Source organism: Anticarsia gemmatalis, chromosome 30 (assembly GCF_050436995.1).
Source record: "Anticarsia gemmatalis isolate Benzon Research Colony breed Stoneville strain chromosome 30, ilAntGemm2 primary, whole genome shotgun sequence".
Classification (NCBI taxonomy): domain Eukaryota; kingdom Metazoa; phylum Arthropoda; class Insecta; order Lepidoptera; family Erebidae; genus Anticarsia; species Anticarsia gemmatalis.
Genome location: NC_134774.1, coordinates 3,173,530 through 3,181,029, shown reverse-complemented (window position 1 = coordinate 3,181,029; position 7,500 = coordinate 3,173,530). Strand labels below are relative to the sequence as shown.

Sequence of the window (7,500 nt, the reverse complement as noted above, 5' to 3'; positions counted from 1 at the left end):
AGGTATTGACCTATTTTTGGCCCCATTTGTAAATTATGTAAAGTATTTAAAAGCATTTTGATATCTACATTATTATAAGCATTGTCTAAATCAATGAAGCAACCAACTGTAGGCATTCTTTCCGAGAACCCCCTCTGAATCTGTGACACAAGACTACTCAATCCCTCAAGACAGCCCCTCGTCTTTCTAAAACCTATTGTATTGGCAGAGAAAATCTTCCTTTTTTCTAAAAACCATTCCATTCTTTTGCCAATTATTAAATGGAAGATTTTACAGAGACAGCACATCAAAGATATGGGTCTTAAGGACGAAATATCATTGGGATCTCTTCCGGGTTTAGGAATTGCAATAATCTTAATATTACGCCACTGATGTGGAACAAAGCTGGTAGAATAAATCTTATTATAGATATCTAACAACAACATTTTACCATTGACAGGCAGTTGTTTGATCATGGAGTATGAGATATCATCGCATCCAGGAGATGTATCCTTTGATTTAATACATTTTTCTAGCTCTTGAATGGAGATACTCACCTCTAGTTCTTGGTTGGGAATGGAAAAAATAGGCTGACTAGGTGTGACGTAGTCCGGAGTCAGGCTGGAGAGTAAATTACTCGCTCTCGTGTCATCTACGTACGATCTGGGTGCCCTATGTCCCTTTAACCATCTCATTTGTCGCCACATATCAGACGCAGATGTCTTTTGGTCAATCCCGGTACAGAACTTGATCCAACTATCCCGTTTGGCTTGGCGAATTAGTTTTTGTGTAATCCTGATTTTATCTTTGTACACTCGGAGATTGTCAGGCGTAGGGTTTCGTCTAAAGTTAGACAATGCTAACCTTCTAACTGCTACTGCTTTAGACAACTCAGGATTCCAAAACGATTTCGGAGTAAAATTAGAGGTCGGATTTTGTGATATATTAACAATAGGTATGTGAATTTCTGCTGCTAAATTAATGTAATCTAGAAAAATATCGTATGCTGCTTGAGGGTCTTCGGGGAGATGTAACCCTGAAAACATATCCTCAAGACAACGTTTGTATGAATTCCAATCAGCTTTTTTTAGATTTCTTTTACTATCCAATTGTTTATTCATCATGCATTCAGTGGACATTTTGACTACCAAATGATCGCTTCCTAAAGACTCCTGTAATACCGTCCAATTAAATTTTAATGCAATATCCGCAGTTACTAAAGATATATCCGGAGAAGACTCCTGCAAAACATTGTTGACTAACCTTACGCGAGTGTTACTACCAGTGTTAAGAACAACATAGTTATTATCTACCACAGCGTCTAATATTTGTACTCCCCTACTATCGATTCTATTAGACCAGTTGCTATGGTGAGCGTTGTAGTCACCGAGTATCATGCTCTTGCTACTAAATGTAGACAGAAGCCCGTCCCAATCTACCTGACTAGTACGAACAGTCGGAGGACAATATACAGCCATAATATTTTCTAGGATGGGGAAGTTATATATTTTCACATGAATAATTTCTATACCTGAATTAAGAATAGAAACGTTTCCAATTTGTGCTTTTAACGACTTATGAATAACTATCGCTACACCGCCATATGAGTCAGCTCTATCTCGCCGAAATATATTAAAATTACTAATATTTAATGGACTGTCAGGCTCCAACCAAGTCTCTGAAATAACAGCGATATGTATTTTATTATGATGAAGTAAGTGAATAAATGAAGGTAACTTCGGCCTAAGGCTTTGGGCATTCCACTGCATTATGTTCAAAGTAATAATTTGTTCATTTGCCATTGAAAAGGCTCATAACTAAATTTAACACCGGCGCATCAGATACATTTACAACTATCAACGATAATAACCACTGTACGATATTCTTACAACACTTCTTAATTTTAACAATAAGCGAGTAATTTTTAAAAAATATGATTTCTTTTAAGCGCGTTAACAAATCTTGAAAGTTCTTAATAGGTAGGTCTTCATTATTTTCTTCTGTTCTGTTCTGCTCATTATTAGTTTCTGTTTGTTCCTCCTCCATATCAAATATCTCCTCCGTGTCTGTGTCTTCCTTAAATAAACTACTCCATGTTTTATTCCTACGTCTCTGTTTTGTTGGCCTTTTCTTTAGAATACTTTTAGTATTGTCTCGCTCGTGTGTTGTAGACGGTGTAACTATCTCCGGCGTAGCTAAGATTGAAGTACTCGTATTATTTTTGGTTACGCCTGTTGGGAATCTTTCAGCTGAATGAGAGCGAATGGTGCCTGGCTTTCCGGAATCATTTAAGATATTTAAAGCTTTCTTATAAGTACAATTCCTATCTGACATTATCTCTCTTAGTCTTTTTTCTTTTTGGAACATAGGACACGTCTTTGAAAGAGCCATATGACCTCCTGAACAATTGGTACACCTAAAATTCCTTGTCTCGCAATTTGCGTGATACCCGCCACACTTCGGGCATATTACCTTGGACGACGGACACGTCTTGAAACTGTGGCCCAACCTCCAGCATCGCGAACATTGCGTCACCGGGAAAATGTAGGGTTCAACCCTGAGTCTTAACGCATCCACGAAAACAAAATCTGGCAGAGAGTTTCCTTTAAAACAAACTCTTATAGCTTCGCTTGGTGTCCAACCCTCGCTTTGTTTACGGTTAAGTCTTTTCACCGAGACCAATTCGTACGTATCTGGACAAGTGATGCTCTGGAATATTTTACTCTCGTCCAGATCCATATCGACGTCTCTTATAACCCCATACGAAAAGTTCACCTCATGGTCGTTAGCAAATCTCCACCCCAGCGAAATAAGAGCCTCACACTTGCAAAACTTCTCCATATTATCTGCATCTTCGAATTCTAAACGTACACGATACGGATTGAGATATTTAACTCGAAGGATATTGATAATATTTTGATTTTTTAATATGTTCGCAAATGCAAATGATTTCGGCAACTTTTCTTTTGATGAAACAGTTATTTCATATTTAATGACGTCCTTGTTTTCATCCCTACGCCTGGATTTTTTACCTCCTCCCACTACTGTCCATTCCTCATCCGACTCCCTCATTTCCCTACTTCTCTTTCTATTTGTTTGGTCCTCTCCGCCGTCTTCCTCCTGTAGTAATATATAATATTTCTCCCCTATTGCCGGTGATTTAACTACGTCCTCTGTATTGATTTCATTGTCATTCATCATAATACGCAATTACTTAAAACACAATGTAACTTGTAAACAAGTCGGTCGGCCGCACACCTGGCGCAGGTAGCCGACCCGACCGCCCGCGAGAACAATGCACTTCCAAGAAGCGCTATTGAATAACAACTTATTAGATAAACTTAATAAACAACCTTTCCGTACGCACTCACGACACATAACACGGTGCGTGCGTACACACACGCTCAACCCTCTCTATACATACACCGCCATGCGGCAAAAGTATTTCGAAGAGTCGAGCGCGCCGCTAGCGTATATGTGCGCGATATGAGATATTTCGCATATCATGCACTGTCCGCAGGCGGCACACCGCCGGTCGTTCGACAACGTTTGTGTAAACGTCGTCGCATGATCATCATCACAATCGACACGTGTGTGGTTCATCGTTGATATTTAAACGGACATTGGGACGAGGACTATTAGTCGACGTCACAATGAACCGTCATGTGCGCCCCCGTAAGGGCGCAATGTGGCATTTGTATTTTATACAGCCGGCCCTCAGACAGGAGTGGTCCTGGATGTGTCTCCACGGACCGCAATGTGCGTTCGAAATGTCGATGTTCAAATGTGTCCTGCAGTTCACACTATGACGCGCAGTTAACTGCGTTCTTCATCGACCCGCGAGCCAAGTGATCCACCGTCCAGGGTAATAGTTTTTACACCACTACCGCATGGATAATATTGTGTGTGTTAAATGTTACAAGTTACAAATGTTACATATGTATGTACATACATATATTATGTTTGTGGTATAACGATACACGACACACGATACAAGCGCGCCTACCGCAACAATGACGCTCTCGCGTGTTCTCGTTATGTGCGTTCGATTGACGAGCGCTCTCGTCGAGGTATCAACTCGTGGTAGCGGATTTGTATACCAGTCTACGTTGAAGTTACGACGAGCGCGACGCGAGATACGTTCGTCGGGTGGCGGCGCGAGATGCGCCACCCACCGTCGAACAGAGTCTCTTTTTTGAGTTTTGGGTGTTTAGGATATATAAATATTATCATCACCATCATCGTCCATCATCGTTCATCGTGTGTGTGTGTGTGCACAACGACAACAAAAACAGCGCGACGACAACAACGACAACACGTTAATGATCCTTCCGCAGGTTCCCCTACGGAAACCTTGTTACGACTTTTACTTCCTCTAAATGATCAAGTTTGGTCAACTTCCCAGCAACGCCGACGGCCGTGAAGCCACCGCGTGTCGGTCCGAAGACCTCACTAAATCATTCAATCGGTAGTAGCGACGGGCGGTGTGTACAAAGGGCAGGGACGTAATCAACGCGAGCTTATGACTCGCGCTTACTAGGAATTCCTCGTTTATGGGGGATAATTGCAAACCCCAATCCCCAGCACGAAGGAGTTTCAGCGGGTTGCCCGGGCCTCTAGGCCAGGGAGAACATGCTGATTCCTTCAGTGTAGCGCGCGTGCGGCCCAGGACATCTAAGGGCATCACAGACCTGTTATTGCTCAATCTCGTGCGGCTCGAAGCCGCCGGTCCCTCTAAGAAGAATTTTAATACGTCGCCAGTGAGTTGCGTGACGGAGCCACGCACACCTAAATGACGACGCCTATTTAGCAGGCTAGAGTCTCGTTCGTTACCGGAATTAACCAGACAAATCGCTCCACCAACTAAGAACGGCCATGCACCACCACCCACCGAATCAAGAAAGAGCTGTTAATCTGTCAATCCTTCCGGTGTCCGGGCCTGGTGAGATTTCCCGTGTTGAGTCAAATTAAGCCGCAGGCTCCACTCCTGGTGGTGCCCTTCCGTCAATTCCTTTAAGTTTCAGCTTTGCAACCATACTCCCCCCGGAGTCCAAAATCTTTGGTTTCCCGGAAGCTGCCCGCCGAGCCATTGTAGTAACGTCGGCGGATCGCTAGATGACATATTTACGGTTAGAACTAGGGCGGTATCTAATCGCCTTCGAACCTCTAACTTTCGTTCTTGATTGATGAAAACACCTTTGGCAAATGCTTTCGCTGATGTTCGTCTTGCGACGATCCAAGAATTTCACCTCTAACGTCGCAATACGAATGCCCCCAGTTATCCCTATTAATCATTACCTCGGAGTTCTGAAAACCAACAAAATAGAACCGAGATCATATTCTATTATTCCATGCACGAAATATTCAAGCAGCATTTTGAGCCCGCTTTGAGCACTCTAATTTGTTCAAAGTAAAATTGTCGGCCCACCTCGACACTCACCGAAGAGCACCGCGATAGGATTTTGATATTGAACCGGCGTATTACCGCCGGCTCACCGACGATATGCTCCGCAGACGTGTCAGTATCACCGCGGATGCGGTGCACCGACAGCGCGGCGCACAAATGCAACTACGAGCTTTTTAACCGCAACAATTTTAGTATACGCTATTGGAGCTGGAATTACCGCGGCTGCTGGCACCAGACTTGCCCTCCAATTGTTCCTCGTTAAAATATTTAAAGTGTACTCATTCCGATTACGAGGCCTCGTAAGAGTCCCGTATCGTTATTTTTCGTCACTACCTCCCCGTGCCGGGAGTGGGTAATTTGCGCGCCTGCTGCCTTCCTTGGATGTGGTAGCCGTTTCTCAGGCTCCCTCTCCGGAATCGAACCCTGATTCCCCGTTACCCGTGACAACCATGGTAGTCGCAGAAACTACCATCGAAAGTTGATAAGGCAGACATTTGAAAGATGCGTCGCCGGTACTGGACCATGCGATCGGCAAAAGTTATCCAGATTCATCAAAATTAACGACTTCAGACGCGGGGCCCTCCGTCGATTGGTTTTGATCTAATAAAAGCACTCATCCCATCACTGGTCAGAGTTCTGATTGCATGTATTAGCTCTAGAATTACCACAGTTATCCAAGTAACTGAGTAAGATCTAAGGAACCAAAACTGATATATTGAGCCATTCGCGGTATCGCCTTAATACGGCTTGCACTGAGACATGCATGGCTTAATCTTTGAGACAAGCATATAACTACTGGCAGGATCAACCAGGGAGCTATCGAATAGAACACGCGCTCGTAGCGCGCACTCCGTCGATCCCGCGCGTCGACGATCCTAGATCACGCCGACGCGTTACGGGCGAGCTCTGTAAAACGTACACACAACACGCACATGTAAATAAATATTTATATGTAGTGTTGTGCGCACATAGAGAGTTTGGGGTCGCCGACGGGCGAACGTTTGAAACGGTTGTATCTCAAACACGTCAAACGTCCGCTGCCCGCCTGCATTTTCAGGACACACTGACGTGGCCCCAATTGGGAACGTTCGTACCGAGACGCGTTCACATTTTATTTAAAAAAACGTTTAACACAATACGGATGTGAAACAATCACGATTCCGCCCGGTGTCTATAGAGTAATGCCTCGCTAGATAGAGGTGTAAGTATAATTTTTCTCGGGACCGCTTCGATTCTATACGGACTCGTGCATACACAACGGTCCGTCGGCCCACACAGTTAAAGAGATTCATCTATCTCTCTCGTTTTATCCGAGAGAATACGAGAGACGACGAACGACGACGACGACGACGACGATAGTCGAGTCGTCCTGTCTGTCTGTAACGACGCGACTTTATTACATATATACATAGGTAGCAAAGTCTAGCGTCGTCTCTTTCTCGTACTCTCTATTATCGAACAAACGAGAGTGATGATAAATATTTATGATAGAGCGGACAACGAATAAGAACGCGTTGTCGCCCTAGCCTGCACAGCGGCGGCGCACGAACGAACGAACGAACGAACGAACGAACGAATGCACACTCACGGACGGTACACGAACGAGAGTCGAGAGAGTGTTTTCTTATAGCAAAGATTTTATTCGTCGCGTCGAAAACACTCCGCCGCGGTCAAGCACATACATCACTCTCTACTCGTGATAATCGTACAACTACTTCGTGTGTGCACATATGTTGCTGTGTAGAGTAGAAACACACATGACAACACTAGCACACAGTCCAATTCGTAGACGATTATAACACATAACACATATATATGCACACCGTTTTTTTTTGTTTTCTTTCGGGGTGCATATATATGTGTTTTTCGTGATGATGCGCGCCCGCCGCCCGTCAACAACACAGAGTCGAGTCGCCGAAGTGAGACAACAAACGACGGAGACTGACTCTATGTTGTGAAACAGCTCTATCTCGCGCTCGCACTCGCCGCCGATCGTCGTTTGTCGTGAAACAAATGACGATCGCACCGCTGTACACATATGTCAAATCGTAGAGTCTGTGTCGTCGGGTTTGCGCGTTTCGCCGTGTGTGTGTACATAATAATATACATATGTG

General features: G+C 44.1%; 2 non-coding genes across 2 annotated transcripts; both read right to left on the bottom strand.

The window, feature by feature from the left end:
• Positions 1 to 3,690: 3,690 nt before the first annotated feature.
• Positions 3,691 to 3,847, bottom strand: LOC142985703 (5.8S ribosomal RNA). Its single transcript, XR_012960250.1, has one exon. It is a non-coding gene; the product is annotated as a 5.8S ribosomal RNA (ribosomal RNA).
• A 452-nt stretch (positions 3,848 to 4,299) lies between these two features.
• LOC142985716 (small subunit ribosomal RNA) lies at positions 4,300 to 6,201 on the bottom strand. The gene has a single exon (XR_012960263.1). It is a non-coding gene; the product is annotated as a small subunit ribosomal RNA (ribosomal RNA).
• Positions 6,202 to 7,500: the final 1,299 nt, after the last annotated feature.